Raw genomic sequence first — 19,521 nt, forward strand, 5'->3', positions numbered from 1 at the left:
GACAATTCACACACATTAGGGTACATTTTATCAATGTGAGTTGTCTCCCAAATATGCTGATTGCAAAATGCAATGGTGTATTGAAGGGGCCAAAGAATAAACGTGGTAAAAGATAAATATGTTAAAACAGAAAGGTTTTTACCAAAAACTGAAGGACGTGCAAACAGCATTTTAAAATGTGGGGAAAAGAATGTTCACTATCACAGAGGCATCCTACAATCCCAGCTGATGGAGTTACCAAGAACTTGTTTTTTTGGGGGTAAAACTGACAGAATTTTTTTTTAAAAAAGTAAAAAACCCCACAAAACCCAAGATGTGTAAAATAAAATTGCAATTAGTTCACATTTTTTGCCTCTAATATTAAAAATTACAATATTGAATGCAATAAAGGGTACAGTGGGATGGGCTTTCTCATACTCAGCTGATAAAAATATAAATTGCTAGGCGCTCTCTTGAAAGTCAAAATTTCAAAAGCCTTAAAATGTTCATATGCCTCTGCAAGCACAGTGGTACCAGAAACCTGGGGGTGGGGCAAAGCGATCTGTGTCTCAACAAGCTATCCAAGCGATTCTGATGCACATTTAAGATCGAGAACCACTGCCATATGGGCTCTCACCCACTCCCATTGCTTACTGACCATGTGTAGAGGGATGAGACCTAAAACGACACCTGTACCCCAGATGTCTTTTCTGAATTCCAAACCAACAACTCACTTGGCATTTGCTTTCTGATATCTCATAGATACTTCAAAATAAACACGTTTAACATTCGGTTCAGATATTTCTTCCCCAAATATTCTCTACCTCCAGTGATCCCAATCTCCATAAACAGCACTATCACTTCTACTCAAGAAACCCAAGTGTCATCTTTGACTCCTCCCACTCTCTTCTACCTAAGACTGTGGTTTTATAAGAGGAGGAAGAGAGAGAGAGAGAGAGAGAGAGAGAATAGAGATCTCTCTCTTCCATGTGAGGACACAGTGAGAAGGTGGCCATCTGAAAGCCAGGAAGAGCGCTCTCACCAGAAACCAACCTGGTGGACCTTGATCTGGGACTTCCAGCCTCCACAACTGTGAGAAAATAAGTTTCTATTGTTTAAGCCACCCAGTATTTATTATATATTTTATTATGGTAGCCTGAGCCAACTAAAACACATGTCTGTAAACTGTCCCTTTCCTTTTATCCCCACTGCTACCATCCTTGTACAGACTACCAACATCTCTTGCCTAGGCTACTGCAACATCCTTCTAGAAGAGTCTCACCTCCTTCAAACCACTTTCTTTACCCAGTTAGAGAGGGGTATCATCAAGTCAGGTTTTTATTTAAAATCCTTCAGTGGCTTTCCATTGTCGTTCAAATAATGCCCAAATACTTAACAGAGATACGTCAGGATGATATAAGAGATATTAACTGATGGACTCCAACCCCACCCCAATATACTGATCCCTTGTCTTTCCTCCTCTAGACACTTGCTCCCTCAGTGCTTGCATTGCCTCGCCAGCACCCTCACGGTCAGTCTGTTCTTATGTGTCAATGTCTGGCCATGTGGGAAAGCATCTGGCTGTTCCCACCGGCCCACTAGGGATCATGTTTATCTGTGAGGCTGTGCCAGGCCCTTCTCTTTGGCACCTTATGCAGGCCCTGTACTCTATCCTTACCCAGCAACTACAGTGCCCCAAATTTTCTAATTCCTGGACTCTTTTTTTTTTGGTTTAGACCTAAAAGTCAAAAATTTGAAGTTTCTGTTATTGGTTTTCTTTTGGTACTCTCTTCACATCTTGGGGGAATACCTCTTTGCCTAAAGCCCAAGTGGTGGAGGGTTGAAGGTTAATACAGTACTGGCATTAAAAACACATTAATTCTTTATAAATTACCCCATTGCATTGCATTGGCTAGAAAGTCTTGTACTCTTCAGCCTCTATGAACAGCTCACTAGTCTCTCTAGCTTTGTTGGGGAAGAGCCATGCTGACTAATTAGTTTCTCAAGTAAACCATGATTCTCCCACCTTTGGGCCTTTGCACATAGTGGCCCATCTACCTGGAATACTTTTATTGCTCTTCCCTTTGCCTATTCACCTTTCATGTTTCGATTTTTTTTTTTTTTTTTTTTTTTTGGTGGTACGCGGGCCTCTCACTGTTGTGGCCTCTCCCGTTGCAAAGCACAGGCTCTGGACGCGCAGGCCCAGCGGCCATGGCTCATGGGCCCAGCTGCTCCGCAGCATGTGGGATCTTCCCGTACCGGGGCACGAACCCACATCCCCTGCATCGGCAGGCGGACCCTCAACCACTGCGCCACCAGGGAAGCCCTCATGTCTCAATTTAAACATGATTTCCTTAGGAAGAACGTCTCTGCCCACTTTTCTACAAGGTTAGGTCTCCTGTCGTACATTCCCAGTATACTTAGAATTTCTTTCACCTTGCAATTTATGCACTTATAATTACTTACAATTATTTGTTTAGTGTCTATCCTCCTGGTTAGGTTATAAATTCCATGTGTCTGTTTTTTCTAATGCAGTCTCAGTATCTAGAACATACAAAGTGTTCAATGAATATTTACGACTGACCCACTGTCAAAGTCATATCATTTTAGGGTAGAGTTCAGAATTAGGATTCTGGTACCATATCTGTTTATGTATAGTATCCTACAATTGCAAAACATGCTGGGTTTTTTTAAGTTCCATTTGCAACTACTTTTCTGAATGAATCAGGATTTTATCAATATACAGTTGGAAAGAAATTTGTTTGCTCACATACAACCATCATCCATATATCCTAGTTTAAAAATTTTATCTCCATCAAAATAACCTCACCATTCTCAAGAAACCTAGGCAACAACTTTAGAATGAATAAATGGTATATATTTGAACTCGATCAAGTACAGTTACACTTCTGAAATACTATTTCTGCGTAAGATTTCACTTGAAAAGAGAGCTTGAAAGCCACTTTTAAACAATGGGTTTCAGTCCTAGAGACGAAACAGAATTTCTACAATAGGTTGGATGAAGCCTAGACAAAGACCTGTAAGACATCTGTAGGAAAAGTATTATTTCATCCCACCTACTTTGTGGCCAATTGAAACATTTACAATAATACTTGTAGTTTGAGGTTTTATTCCCTTCTCTTACAATTATCCTACATAATTTTTCCTTCCCCAGTTTACATAATAGAGGTATGTTTGTCAGTCACCTGGGGAGAAAGAATTGAGGGAGAGGAGGAGAGCTCTAAGGGAAAGAGGTGGGCCTTAGGCATCTCCTAAGCTACATAGAACACTGATTATCCCACCATGAATCTTCTCACTTTTCCTATTATACAACCCAATAGAAAACACAAAATATGTCTGACTCCATGTCATATTGGGAATGACACCAATAGATGTATGTCATCTTCAGGACAATCATGGTTGCACCACATTAAAGAAATAATTTAGCTACAGCAGCAATTCTCTGAAGTCCATTCAACAGAGAATCCATCTCACTAATTAACCTCAAGACCTGAGTCATCAATCCACGACAAGCTGCCAACAATACATCATCTTCACTTGGACGTCAAAACCAACATGTCTCAAATGGAACTCATTAGTTCCTCCACAAACTGGCTTCCCTTCCTAATTTCGCTGTTTGAACCAGTGCTCCAATCATAATCCTACTCATCTAAATTTGCAACCTAGGGGCTACCTTTAACCTCTCTCTTTCCTCCCCTCCACAGTACAGGGAAGAGGGAAGGGGCTAGGACCTACTCTCTGTCCTAATCCCATCAGAGAGTTGTCAAGGCGTAATACAAGGCCAGGGTGGGTCAGAGAGCCCTGTTGCATTTGTTTAAAATGCGGACTGCCATGGGCTTCCCTGGTGACACAGTGGTTAAGAATCAGCTTGCCAATGCAGGGGACATGGGTTCGAGCCCTGATCCAGGAAGATCCCACATGCCGCGGAACAACTAAGCCCATGCGCCACAACTACTGAGCCTGCACTCTAGAGCCCGCGAGCCACAACTTCTGAACCCACGTGCCACAACTACTGGAGCCCGTGCTCTGCAACTGCAACAAGAGAAGCCACCGCAATGAGAAGCCCGCACACCGCAACGAAGAGTAGCCCCTGCGGGGCTTCCCTGGTGGTGCAGTGGTTAAGAATCCGCCTGCCAATGCAGGAGACACGGGTTCGAGCCCTGGTCTGGGAAGATCCCACATGTCGCAGAGCAACTAAGCCCGTAAGCCACAATTACTGAAGCCCGTCCACCCTAGAGCCCATGCTCCACAACAAGAAAAGCCACCACAATGAGAAGCCTGTGCACCACAATGAAGAGTAGCCCCACTCGCCGCAACTAGAGAAAGTCCACACATAGCAATGAAGACCCAACGCAGCAAAAAATAAACAAAATAAAATAAATAAATACATTTTTTAGAAAAGAAAAAAGTTCCTGTTTTTTTAAAAAAAATGAGGACTACCAGACACACCTCAGACCTACTGAATCAGGGTTGGGTTGGGGAATCTGCATTTTAAATTAGCTCTCCAGGGAACTTCTTAGGTCAACTAAACAGAATCAGTGCTCTAAAAGAAATGACCCAATTACAGAAAGACACACTGTGGAGGAGTAGCTAGGTGAGTAAGGCATCCTGTCCAAAGGGCACAAGAGGAAGTAAAGGAGTCCCAAGCAGGTGGATGGAACATAGAGGCAGAGAAATAGAGTAAACAGTCTGTAAGAGTTCAATACTTCTGAAGTCGCCTTTTAGATCTGTTCATGAATACCCTTCACCGGGATAGGGCAGGAGAGACTCTAGTTCACCACAAAGAGCATCAACAACAAGTCCTGTCAGAGACTAGTTCTGAGAATTAAAATACACAGGAGAGGAACAGTGGCAACTCATGTAACAATGTACCCATTCCAGGGTTATCATTGACCTGTAGGATAACAGCTCTGTTTGACCACAAAGAGACCTAGGCAAAAATACAAGAGGCTGGTAGGAGGCTGGGAGTAACGATGGGCTTCATTTGTGTCAGCCAGAATTTGGCTGCTAATAAAAGAAGCCATTCTAGCTCATTTAAACTTAAAGGGACTTAATATAACAAATCAGGTGCTTACAAAATTGTTAGGAAGTCTGGGGAAACAAGCTCCAGTCTGAGCTTCTAGGAATGACTGTCAGACATGCCAACCAAGGTAGCTATTGCCTGTGTCATGGTCAGAAAACTGGGGAATGATCAGAAAGCTGGGGAATAAGGAAATGGGAGTCTCAACTGCTGGTTCCAGGCACACTGCTTCAGTCCAGATCCATGCCATCAAAGTGGATGTCCCCGGCACACACAAAAGTAGGTATCAGACGCTGGGGCCTCTGCTACACTGCCATAGAAAAACCAGATCCTCAACGTCCCTGCTTGCTAGTGGAAGCAGCAGGTGTGACACCTCTGTCTCACTTCCGTCTTCCAAATATGACATTCATATGTTTGCTTGGGCAGAGGCTGGGCCACACATGGAATCTGAGGAAGTCTGGGAAATGGAGGCTTCAGCTTCCTCTCCTCTATCGTGTTACAAATGGGAGGGAGATGGAGCTGTGTGAGCCATATATGATATCTCTCTCACCGCCATGCTCAGCTGTAAGCTTCCCTACTATAGGGAAGGGACCTGATTTTAACTGTTTCAGAAGTCCCAGCACTTTGCAGAGTGTCTGATGAATAGTGGGGGAAGGAAGAAAGGAAGGGAGGAGAGAAGGAAGGGAGGGAGGGAGGGAGGGATGGAAGACAGGAAGGAGCTCAGGACCAAGTCGGATAGAAGCTAAAGGTGGAAAACACTGGGAAATTCAGTTTTGACCGTATTTAAAACTTAAGATGAAATGAAGCAGGGATTGACACTAATAATTCTTATTTTTTAGTAGCTTTGGTTTCAGTCTGTTTGTCTTCATTTCCATGACTATAAACTTAATACAGTTCAAATTCCTTACGTCTGGAAAAAATCAATTGTCCCCTATCTAGTGTCCTGCCCAATTTTTCCCCCTTCTATCCATTCTACACACTGATCTCTGACTGAGTTTCCTAAAATAGTGGTCTTCAAACTTTTTACTTGCAAACATTTCCAAAAAAATCTTGTAAAGCTTTGTATCCTCTTGCACATTATGAAGTTGACATCTAAAACTTTTCATCCCAAGCTAAATCAGTTGCAAAGGATGTAACTTCCAGTGTATTGTAAATATTGTCTCTAAAAAAAAATTACAGTACTTTAAAAAATATATCCAATAGTATCTAAATACCACATCGTCTATTTTTAAAAAAATACATGAACAAGCTGTTCTTTAATAATGAAATTTGGCATCTTTCCTTTTTCTCCTTGAACTTGAATTTATTTCCATTCTGCTTCTATCAAAACATTTCATCCTAATATGACATATTTTTATTATTGTCTTTTGTCAATTGTCTAATTACCACAACGAAAGGCATAAATGTTGAAATTATATTTTTTATATCAGTGACCATGAAGCTGTGTTTAAAAATTATTCTAGATTGAGTTATCAGTTTATTAATATTAGTATAGTACTGATAAAAACCATATAAATATATTATAAATTTTGATAAGTAATTATTAAACAGAAAAACCAAAATTTTATTGTAAATATATCTTTTAATGAGCTGGATGAGGACTGGCTAGCTTTGCTAAAGTTAGGTCAAGTAGCTAATTTTTGCTAAAATTAGGTCAGGTATCGATTTAGCCATAATTACTTATTACTTATGACTAAATTGAGATAGGGTTCAACCCCAGTATTATCTCCACAACTTTTTGTGTTTTATTATTAATGCAGATGTTGAGAAAAATTTGTTCATGTAAATAAATAGGTAGGAATAGAGGGAATTTTGTTACAGCAATGCCCTCAATTCTTTGCACTCTGTCAGAAACATATGCCAAAAATCAGGGGAAACCTAGCACCAAAAATTTGTTTTTAATGATCTATCAGTTGACAACTTGATTGTAGATCTTCCTGTGATTTTACTAAAAGCAAACTAGGAAGCCATATAATTGCAAAAGGATTTATTATTCATTCTTTAGTGGGACTCCCCTTCTCAACACCAGTACCAATACCTATACTGTATTACACCAGTGGGTTACAGAGGTTTTTCTACTGTAGGGTAATACACGATGGAAAGATTAGGGTGAGAGAAGACCTTTCTTCTTTAAAATATGAGATAGTGGGGAAGGGGTGTGTGAAAGAAGAGGTGGAAATGTTGTATCCGCAGGCAGATCAGCTAAAAAAATATTTTTCAGCTTTACTGATGTATAATTGACAAATAAAATCGTAAGATATCTAAAGTGTATAATGTGATGATTTGATATATGCATACACCATAAAAGGATTTGTCCTGTTGAGTTAATTAACATATCAAGCACTGCACATATTTACCTTCTTTTTTTTTTTTTTTTGGTGAGAACAATTAAGTTCTACTCTCTTAGAAAATTTCAGTTATACAATACAGCGTTATCAACAACAGTCATGCTATACATTAGATCCTCAGACTTTATTCATCTGTTTTTGTACCCCGTTACCAATCTCTCCCTATTTCCCTCACTGCACCCCACCCCACACAAGGAAACTACTTTCCTAGTCTGTGTTTCTGTGAGTATGACTTTTTTTTTCCAGATTCCACATATCGTGATACCATGCAGTATCTGTCTTTCTCTGTCTGGGTTATTTCACTTAGCATAGTGCCCTCCAGCTTCACCCAAGTTGTTGCAAATGATGGGATTTCCTTCCTTCTTAAGCCTGAATAATATTCCATTTTATATATATATTACCACATTTTCTTTATCCCTTCACCTGAGGACAGGCACTTAGGTTGTTTCTACACCTTGGCTATTGTGAATAATGCTGCTATGAACATGGGAGTACAGATGTCTCTTCAAGATAGCGATTTAGTTTCCTCCAGATATGCACCCAAAAGTGGAATTATTGGATCATATGATAGTTTTATTTTTCATTTTCTGAGGAATCTCCATACTGTTTTCCATAGTGGCTGCACCAATTTACATTTCCACCAGCAGTGCACAAAGGTTCCCTTTTCTCCACACCCTTGACAATACTTCCTATCTCTGGTCTTTTAGAGGACAGCCATTCTAAAAGATGTGAGGTGATATCTTATCATGTTGTTCTTTTTTGTTTTGGCTGCGTTGGGTCTTCGTGGCTGCACGCAGGCTTTCTCTAGTTGTGGTGAGCAGGGGCTACTCTTCGTTGCGGTAGCTTCTCTTGTTGCAGAGCATGGGCTCTAGGTGGGCAGGCTTCAGTAGTTTGGCATGCAGGCTCAGTAGTTGTGGTGCACGGGCTTAGTTGCTCCGTGGCATGTGGGATCTTCCCAAACCAGGGCTCGAACCTGTGTCCCCTGCATTGGCAGGTGGATTCTTAACCACTGTGCCAACAGGGAAGCCCCTCTTATCATGGTTTTGATTTGCATTTACCTGCTGATCACCTTTTCATGCACCTGTTGGCCATTTGTATTTCTTCCTTGGAAAAATGTCTATTCAGATCCTTTGCCTATTTTTTAATTTAGTTATTTCCTTTTTTGCTATTGGGTTGGATGAGTTCCGTGTATATTGTGCATATTAACCCCTTATGAATATGTGGTTTGCAAATATTTTCTCCTATTCCTGTCCTCAAGTGAAGGGATACAGAAAATGTGGTAGTATATATATAATGGAATATTATTCAGCCTTAAGAAGGAAGGAAATCCCATCATTTGCAACAACTTGGGTGAAGCTGGAGGGCATTATGCTAAGTGAAATAACCCACTCCATAGATTGCCTTTTCATCTTATTGATGGTTTCCTTTGCTGTGCAGCTTTTTAGTTTGATGTAGTCTCATTTCTTTATTTTTGCTTTTGTTGCCTTTACTTTTGGGGTTAATTCCAAAAAATCACTGTCAAGACCAATGTCAAAGAGCTTACCCCCTTATGATTTCCTCTAGAAATTTTGAAGAATCAGGTCTTATATTTAAGTCTTTAATCCACTTTGAGTTGATTTTTGTGTATGATGTAAGATAAAGGTCCAGTTTTCCAACACCATTTATTAATATTATCTTTGTTTGCTATGGTCTTCTGGGTCCTGTGGGTGCAAGCCCCATTGGCTTTCAGAGCTAGGTGTTTTGGGAGCTAGTCAAATGGAAGTGCTAAAAGCTGGGGTGCTGAATGTGGGGTCCAAACCTTTCACTCCTCAGGGAAAAGCTGGCAGTCAGTGGATTAGTCCTTATTGTATGGCTCTGTGCCAGGGGCGAGGTTTATGGTGAGAGAATGTCTCAGTCTCTCCTGCCTGTTTTGATGTGGGAATTTTCTTACTTGTCAAATGTGTAGGAGTTGCTTGGCTAGTTTCTGGATCTCTTTCAGTGGGAATTGCTCCATATGCAGCTGTACTTTCTGTGCGTCCATGGGAGAAGGGTAGCTCAGGAGCCTCTCAGGTTGCCATTTTGGTCCTCTCTCCAGAAATTATTTTTTCAGATCACTTTTAAGGAGTGCAAAGAGAAACTAAATATCCAGAATCCTAATTCCCTTAAAACTGTTTTTGGCCTTCGTATCTCTTGTAAAGTACCTGTACCATAGTATAGGTATAGGTACAGTTTGAAGACTGCTACCCCCAAACAGCACAACTTGCCTAAGTAGTATCTCCTTATTGGCATAAAATATTCACAATTGAAAAAATTTTTTAAGTTGAGAGTGATTAATCACTTAAACATGTATTTTAAAAGAGCTCACTATTAAGTGACTTGACAAGTGGTAAATATATGTGTAATGTCACCATTTCTAGAACTGAGGGATATTTTTGCAGTTATTTCTAAAATTTTACCCAAAATGTAGGGTTTCTTTTGCATAAGAAGCTGTTGTTTAATCAACAGTGCATTTTATAACTTGAGGAAATACACTTCTAAAGAAGGGGGTGGGCAGGAGCAGAGAGGTGGTTTACTGTTCTCGGTCCTGCCATTCCACAGCCAAATGAAAACTTCCTCCAGCAGTGACCTGTCGGTCATTAACGTGCACTGGAGCCCCGTCCTGGAGTTCTTAAATAATTTTATTAAAATAGGTGGGGCGGGCTTCCCTGGTGGCGCAGTGGTTGACAGTCCGCCTGCCGATGCAGGCGACACAGGTTCGTGCCCCGGTCCGGGAAGATCCCACGTGCCGCGGAGCGGCTGGTCCTGTGAGCCATGGCCGCTGAGCCTGCGCGTCCGGAGCCTGTGCTCCGCAACGGGAGAGGCCACAACAGTGAGAGGCTCGCGTACCGCAAAAAATAAATAAATAAATAAATAATAAAATAGGTGGAGGAGGACACTATAAAGAGGGCAAATAAATCAATATAACTTGATACATTATAAGAGAGGGGAAAATATCTCTACTTTTGCATTTGATAATATTTATTCATTAGTGTTCACAGTGCAGTTGTGCTGTAAAATTAAAAAAACAATGACAAGCTAAAATAAGAAGTAATACACTCTTTGGGGTAAAAGGTCAAATTTTTAGTGTACATTAATTTGTTTGATTTGCAGTATACGTTTAGTTGCCTACTTAGCTGTCTTTGGAATTAATAAAAGATTATTTATATATGAATATATATTAAAAATCTTTATAGTAAAAGGTATCAGAGGTACTTATAGAGAACTCAGGTTCTCTACACTTAGGTGGGGGGTGGTAAGGAACTGGTGACAAAGTGTACCACATACCTTGATGTTTGTGAAAATGTTTATTCCTTTCCAGCCTATAAATACAAGACAAAGTGTGACTACAATGTAAGGTGACTTTCTTTTACTTTTTATTGTTGAAAGTTTCAAACATATGTAAAAATGGATTATTACAATGGACCTCAAATGTCTATCCACTAATATTATTTCATCTATACTCCCCATACTACCCTCCCCTCCCACCACTGGATTATTTTAAAGCAAATTCCACTCTGTTTTACCATATTATTTCAGGGCATATCTCCCCAAAATGACTTTTTAAAACACACAACCACAATACCATTGATACCTAAAAGTTAACAATACCTGGCTATTTTTAAATGCATAGGAATTTGCACATCCACAGGATTACTTTCTTCAAAGAATCATCTTAAAAGGCTCTAATGATGCTAAATGCTAGCATTTCTAAATACTTTTTAGAAGTATTTTGGAATACTTCTCAGGATTATTTTCAGGATTTGCAATGTATTCCTTAATTAGCCCAAGTGATGACAAATCTTTACTCTTCAAGGGTAGACTTGACTTGAAAACAGTCAAAAGTCTTTGGGAATAAACCCCAATAAATAGGGGGAATAATGAGACTGGGTAGGACTGGTTCTGTTAAAGAGAGTAATATACACAGAGGCACAAGGTGTGTCCCCCTTTCATGAAAGGAGTCTGATGCTCATAAACTAGCTCAGAAATTACCCTCAATGACCAGAGATGCTGAGTGAGAAAAAGAGCTCTGTTGTATTGGGAGCAGAAGCTGGAGTGAAACTAAGAGGAGAATGTGACAGGCAGCTGCTAGAGAGCCAGCCAACTGGTGAAAGGAAGTTATGCTTAATCTTTGTACCCTAAATTCCAGTGATTCCAGGCCACTTTCAGGATTTATCTTGCATTTCAGTCTTCTGTGCTTTTGCAAACAATGTTCCCTGTGATTGGAATGCCTACTCCCACTGGGTGGACTCACTGGGCGAATCGCTAGTCATCCTTTAAGACCTTGATCAAATATTACTACATTCCTTGACTCTCTCTGGAAAAATTAGTTGTTCCATCATCTGGTCCTAGTTGTATTTTGTAGGTATCTCTTCTAACATCTCTGTGACTACTTTATAATTATTCAGATACGTATATATTTCCCCAATTAGACTGGGAGCTTCATTTTTGTGTCTTTGGCACACAGACAGTGACTGGCACATAGTAGGCTTTCAGTAATCATTTGTTTAGCACACAGATAAAATTAATAATCTATGTATTTTTACATGGGGTAGACCTTGAAATGTCCTCAGAATGCAGCAAAGTAATTGCAGGCTTGAAATATTATAGAATAAAGCAAAGAAGAAAAACCTTATATGCAAGAGCAGTTTTTGTAACAGAAACCCTGGAAGTTTCAGATGTTGTCAATGGAAAGTTACAGCAAAGAACTATCCAGAGAACTGTCAGCAATTTCTTTTCTTCTTTTTAAAAATAAAATGTGCAAACCCATTTTTTAGGATCATAATTGTTTTATTTTTCTTTGAGGGACTGATACTTGAGGAGTTAACAAATTAAGTACCAGTAAAAACTCAGATCAAACTTAGTTGATGCACATTTTTCTCAAAATAAATTTGGAAGGCAGACACAAAGCATAAGAAATGAATCATCTACTTCAAAGAGAATAGATGACTGACTCTTAAGGTCACTGTAAAAACTAAAGAAATTTGTAATGATTGAAACTATTAAGTATGCTCTCCTGTCAGGACGATTCATCCTCTCACTTTCTCTCCCACCTTCTGCCCCAGAGCAACAACAGTCCATCCATTCCTACTCCAATGACCTGGTCTTGGGCCTTGGTGGGAAGCAGAAGCAACTCTTCCAGCATTATGCCAGTGGCAATGCCACACCTGTGGCATAGTCCTAGGATGAGAAATAAAGGAGTTTCTGGGTAGCCCAGGTGGATAGAAAGGAGCAAGGGGAGAGCCACCCATAAAGAACAATTACATCTGATGTCACCTGTTCTTGGTTGAACCTGAATCTTACCCAGACAATAAAGCCTGTTTTTCAGACTGCTTTCTGGGCCCCAGTTGGCTCACAGCATACTTTCAAACCAATTTTTTAAGAAAATCCAGTAAGTCTACAGAAATTTTTACAATCCTTCTTGTCAGGTGGTAAATGTCCTGCTGAACCATGTCTGTATGGAAATAACCTGATTTGGATACAGCAGAAACAGGACTGAAGTAGCTGAGCAACATGTTTGCTTAGTTTTAAAGGTTACATTGCACAACCTGGGCAAGGCATCCCATGATATAAAAGACTATTTTAACTCAACCCGGAAATCCGGCCAGACCACCCAGGGCCTTACAAAAGCTCTTTGCCCCCGCACCACTGACCTCATGACACATGGCCTTTTGGATCCTGTGGCCACTCTCAATTGGAGAATACACAAAATAAATTAGCACTTGCTTTTTGCTAGTTTTATAAAGGAAATCTGTTTTTTTAAAGAAACATAGAATCCAAAATTACAGCCTAAAGTGAATGCATGCACACAAAGTTGAGAATATAGAAATGATTCTAAGCCAAATAACAGTACCATTTTTATGTTGTTTGAAAACGGCATATTTTGATCGTTACATACAAAGAATTTCACATTTCTAATAAAGAGGGAAATGATGAAACATCCAAGACTCCCTTTTATCTTCTGAAATCCCAAATCCCAAAAAGTAAGATTTAATCTGCTTCCAGATTTCAAGAGAAAGTTATATGAGAGACATCTTCTTAAAATCTCAAAGAAAACAAAGCTAAAATATTAAAAATGATTTTTGAAATGTATATATTAATAGTTTTCTCTGAAGATCGATGTGCTAAATTGAGATTTATTTTTCCCAAAAGAGGTTTAATTCTTTTTTTTTTTTTTTGGCTGGGTCCAACTTTTGCCTAGGGAAGTTCAAAATTGTTCATTGTAACTGTCGCTTCCTACTTAATCATCAATTCAGTTCATATTAATAATGCAACCTTTTACATGCAGATCTCTCTATGACATTATACTTGCCTGGAGGAACCACCCATTAAAAGGATGAGAGAGAATTCATCACCCTCATTACTTCTTTTAAGCACTTTCATGAGAATAATGCATCAATTATGATAAATTAATCTTAATAGGTTGCTAAGGGCAGACTTACGCCTGTGATTTGGGCTTGTAAGCCTTTTCTAAAGAAATTCTTTTTAAAAAGTCAACTAGCTGCATCAAGAAATCAATTACTTTCTATAAAAGATAAACTATTTTTGAACTTTTTATTATTATTTTTTTGTTTGTTTGTTTGTTTTTGTTTTTTTTTTTGCGGTACACGGGTCTCTCACTGTTGTGGCCTCTCCTGTTGCAGAGCACAGGCTCCGGACGCGCAGGCTCAGTGGCCATGGCTCACGGGCCCAGCCGCTCCGCGGCATGTGGGATCCTCCCGGACCGGGGCACGAACCCGTGTCCCCAGCATCGGCAGGAGGACTCTCAACCACTGCACCACCAGTGAAGCCCTGAACTTTTTATTATTAAATAATTTTAAACTTACAAAAGAAATGCAAGAATAGGACACAGAATTACTGACATTTTTCAACCAGATTCACCAATATTTAAGTTTGTCACATTTGCTTTAGTACTTGCTGTCTCTGTCTCTCTCTGCCTATCTGTGTCTCTATGTATGTATTTACATTTATAGATATTCTTTTACATATCAGGAATTTTAACATTAATGAAATATTATATCTAATATACTGTCCATATTCAAACTGCACTAATAATGATCTTCATGGTAAATTTCCCCCTAATCCAGAATCTAATCCAGGGTTACTCATTGCACTTAGTTGTGTATCTTTTAATCTCCTTTAATCTGGAAAGTTTCCCAGCCTTCCTCTATTTTTCATGACATTGAAATTTTTTTAAGAATACAGTCCATTAAATATGATATCACTTATATGTGGAATCTAAAATATGGCACAGGGCTTCCCTGGTGGTGCAGTGGTTGGGAGTCCGCCTGCCAATGCAGGGGACACGGGTTCGTGCCCCGTTCTGGAAGGATCCCACATGCCGCGTAGCGGCTAGGCCTGTGAGCCATGGCCGCTGAGCCTGCGCGTCCGGAGCCTGTGCTCCTCAATGGGGGAGGCCACAGCGGTGAGAGGCCCGTGTACCGTAAAAAAAATAAATAAATAAATAAAATAAAATATGGCACAAATGAACCTATCTACAAAACAGAAATAGACTCATAGACATAGAGAACAGACTTGTGGTTGCCAAAAGAGGGAGAGGGATGGACTGGGAGTTTGGGGTTGGCAGATGCAAACTATTACATTTAAAATGGATAAACAACAGGGTCCTAATGTATAGCACAGGGAACTATATCCAACCTCCTGGAATAAACCATAATGGAAAAGAATGTTAAATAAAAGAAGGTCTCTATGTGTATAACTGAGTCACTTTGCTGTACAGCAGAGATTGGCACAGCATTGTAAATCAACTATACTTCAACAACGACAACAAAAGAAGAATACAGTCCATTTGTTTTTATAGAATATCCTCCAATTTGGATTTCTTTGAAGTTTCCTCATTATTACATCAAAGTATGTATCACTGGCAAGAATGCTTAATAAGTGATGTTGTGTCCTCGGTGCATGGCATGAGGGGCACACAATGAAAGGTTTTTCTCATTAGTGATTTTAACTTGATCACTTGGTTAAGGTGATGCCCATTAGCAAAACAAGATAATTACTGGCTGCCAAGAAGAAATAATTAGATGAAATTTTAGAGTTATTTTGTGTGGATTGTTTTCTGAATATTAAAATTTCATATTTAATGACACAATACCAAGCACTCAAAATAAAAAAATATATAGGACTTGCTAAATGAAGTGCTAGGAACTCAAGCAAGAAATATTACTTACTGGGCTTCCCTGGTGGTGCAGTGATTAAGAATACACCTGCCAATGCAGGGGACACAGGTTCGAGCCCTGGTCCGGGATGATCCCACATGCCACAGAGCAACTAAGCCCGTGCGCCACAACTACTGAGCCTGCGCTCTAAAGCCCGCGAGCCACAACTACTGAAGCCTGTGCGCCTCGAGCCCGTGCTCTGCAAGAAGAGAAGCCACCGCAATGAGAAGCCCGCGCACCGCAACTAAAGAAAGTCGGCGCGCAGCAACGAAGACCCAACGTGGCCAAAAGTAAAATAAATAAATAAATAAATAAGAAATATTACTTATTGTATCAATGACTAATGGGACTCATGACCTAATAAACATAGCTTTGATATATTTTATGCATACTACCTAAAAAAACACTTTAATGTGCATTATTTCTAAACTTTATTACAGACCTGAAAATTTTTAATATCAGCTCCATTTTGCCTATGAGGCAAGAGAATTCAGTGATTCTTTTGGGATTAACAGGTAGTAAGTGGAAAAGACAAGATTTGAACACAAACCTACCTGGATCTCAAAGCCCTCTTGCTCTAGCATATCATACTGCATTTCTTCTAAATGAAAAATCTAAGTTTCTATATGTTAACCAAAACCAAATATAAATGTTATTGACCTTTCTCTGTATAAAAAGTAGATTAACTTCTGAAGAGAATTTTTAAAAATGCCACTGGTAAATTTTTAAAGTTAGGAGTATATTTTAAATCAGGCACTGGAAATAATGGAAATCTGGTGTGCCAGCTTTAAGACTTGGTGTATATATTGAACTTTTATTTACTTATTGAACGTTTATTTGCCACATGTCTCTCTTTATCACAGATGTTATCCCCTTTTCCACATCCTCTCATTTAGTCATATTATTCATCTATATCTTTCTTTCTGGATATTTTGGATCTCTGTATATCTCTCTCTCTCTGTCATTTTGGCCTCTTTCCCGTTCCAAAAAACCTTCTCCATCTTTTCAATGTTTCCTTCTTTCCATCATATTATCACAGCTAATAGGGATCTGGGCAATGAAGATCATCTCAAGGGATCAGTTCTGAACCCTATGCCATTTAGCACTTCCATTAATAATTTGAATGATGATAATTAAGAGTAATTCCAAACTGAAAGGGGTGGCTGTAACCTAAGAAATTTGCATTAAAACTAAAATTTCTAACAAGACAGAAAAATGGATGGATAAGAACAGTAGATGTTTTGCAGGATACCAGTAGTGTAATTTAATTACTTTAGGAAAGAAAAATCATCTGTTCAAGCACAAGGTGGCACAGGATGGGTTTTACACAAGTATATCAGTATAGAATAGAAAAGAATAGAGGATTAAAGTGATTCCCATTCTAAATATGAGTCAAGACAGTAGCACATTTGGAAATGTGTCTAATATTGTTACATATGATCAATATTCCAAAATTTATTAACCTTGAAGTTATCCTTCCTTTGTTCTCAGCATTGGTTAGTTCTAAATTACAGTAATGTTTCTATTTTGTCTGTTTACATTTTAAAATGTATGCATCTTATAGGAATATTGGAAAAATAAATGCTTGTAGACATATTACAAATTACTTAGATTCCAGAGAAAAGCACTCTAAAGCTTTAAAGGACATGCAATCAGACCTATAAGGACAAATTTAAGAAACTGAGCTTATTAGTTTACTCTATATTTCAGAACTGTTAATACGGACAGATAAGGCCATGGAAATATTAGTTATAGAATCAAAGACTATTTGGACTACAGGATGTAATAATAATAGATACTACTTGCTGTATGGATACAACCCGCTAAGCACTTCATTATTATTTCTAAACTTTACACAGGCCTGAAAGGAAGTAACATTAGCTCCAACTTCTAATATCTCTCAGTTATAAGCATGTTATTCCTTAATCAATAGGTGCTTACTTTAAAAAGCAAATGCCTGCTGGAGAAATAATTGTTTTCAATCAATCATGCTTAAATGAAAAACATTTCATCAGATAATCATTTTGTTCCACTCAATATCTAATAGGTAGCTGTTTTGATGGGGGAAGGGAAGGAGAGGATAGAACAATTTGGGGGTACTGAGATTTAATGCGGTGGCGAGTTTGAGTTGAGCATCAGAGTAGGATTGCTGTTACGTAACACGTATGGTGGGCAATTTGTTCTGCAGCTCACGTGGCGACAACCACGCCACTGAGCATTATCTGCCTGAGTTTGGGAAGGCTCCCCGGTGAGGGAATTTCTGTGCAGCTTGTCCCAGTCAGCACAGCAGGCAGAGCCAGAGAAAATGCAGGAATCATAAATGGTAGATGCAAAGATGAACTTCCTGATTACAAGGATGAGTAAACACTGGAAACAGCTAGTCAGAGAGGGAGTTTGTGGAATCTCCATCCTGAAAGAAGTAGTTCTCTCATGGGAAAAATCTCTGTGGACTACATACCCCTGACTGGACATGACTGGACATACTGAGAGAGGACAAGCTTTGCTTTGAATGAGAGGCAAAGGAGTTGTTTTTTTTTTTAAATTAAATGTGGTGAGTGAAGTATTCATTTCTGTCCAAAGCAAAACTAGACACTTACTACATTACAAAAAATTTTTATTCTGCAAGAGATCTAGTAAACACACCATCTGGAGAACCTTAGAATTCAGGTTTTCAGAACCACTGATTTTTAAAAAATAGGCCAGCTCTCCTAAGTGTTTTAAGTAACAGAAGTACTTCCAGTTGGAAATTGGTAAAGCGTAGGCTAATTTGGGGGAACTTCAGAGAAGAACATACGCTCTTATGATTTCTCTAAACTGCCATGTTCCCCTAAACCAGTTTTTAAGCATTTGACAGGAAAATGGTGGGAGAAGTGGGGGGAGGTCTGAGTGGGGAGCTGGAAGGTCCAAGTTCAAGCACCTGGATTTTATTCATTTAGTTCACTGATGACTGTCTCACTGCCAAAAACATCCTTCTCTTCACAAAAAAGTTGACAATTAGTATCATAGTGTCCTCTTATTTACTTATTAGAATATGAGTGTCTATTATGTACTAGGCAAAGAATTAAATTGATCCCATAATTTCACACCTTATTTCCATTTGAAAGAACATTAATGTTACTGAACATCTGTTTCCCCATGTATAAAACTGGTGTGCTAAAGGACAATGAACTAACTAGATGATCTATGAAGCCTCTTTCAATTTTAAAATTATATGTTTCTGTAGTCTCTCTAACCGGATACTGCTGCTTGTGTACTACGGAGTCAGACCCCAGCTCTGCCACCTCCTCACTGTGGGACTGGGCAGGTTGCCTAAGCCTCTTTGGAACCAGCTTCCTTGTGTTCCTGCCATCATTACAATCCTCACTTGGTACACTTTTTTGATCAAGTTACTTAACCTATGTATGCAATGCCATGGACAGGACTTGAAGACATATAATACCTATCAAAAAAAGCCTAGCATAATGCCTCACAGTGTCTCTCATAGGAGAGCCTCAATAAAGTTAATCCCATTCTTTCTACTGTCTTTGGAGAGGCTACTCACCTATTTCAAACTAATGTCACGCACAATTTCCCATGAAAACAAAGGGCAAAACTGTTAGGTTTTATGTTTTGGAGTTTGATACAGCCTTTGCATTACAACATTTTCTCTTTCACTTTGTATCACCCATTATGATCAAAATCATCTGACATGTATATTAGCTGTCTGTGTTCCCCAAGTCAAGGCTCAAAATAAATACACATGAACATGACCTGAAATTTTGCTTTTATCAGAAATACAAATGGCTAGGTCAAATAGCCAGATAAAATTTTATGAGAGTCTGGAACTTCTTCTGGATATTTTTAATCCTTTGCCCGTTGTTTGAACTGTCCGTCTTTTATTTTATTTTATTTTTTGATGTGGACCATCTTTAAAATCTTTATTGAATATGTTACAATATTGCTTCTGTTTTATGTTTTT

Source organism: Leucopleurus acutus, assembly GCF_964270905.1.
Source record: "Leucopleurus acutus genome assembly, chromosome: 9".
NCBI lineage: Eukaryota > Metazoa > Chordata > Mammalia > Artiodactyla > Delphinidae > Leucopleurus > Leucopleurus acutus.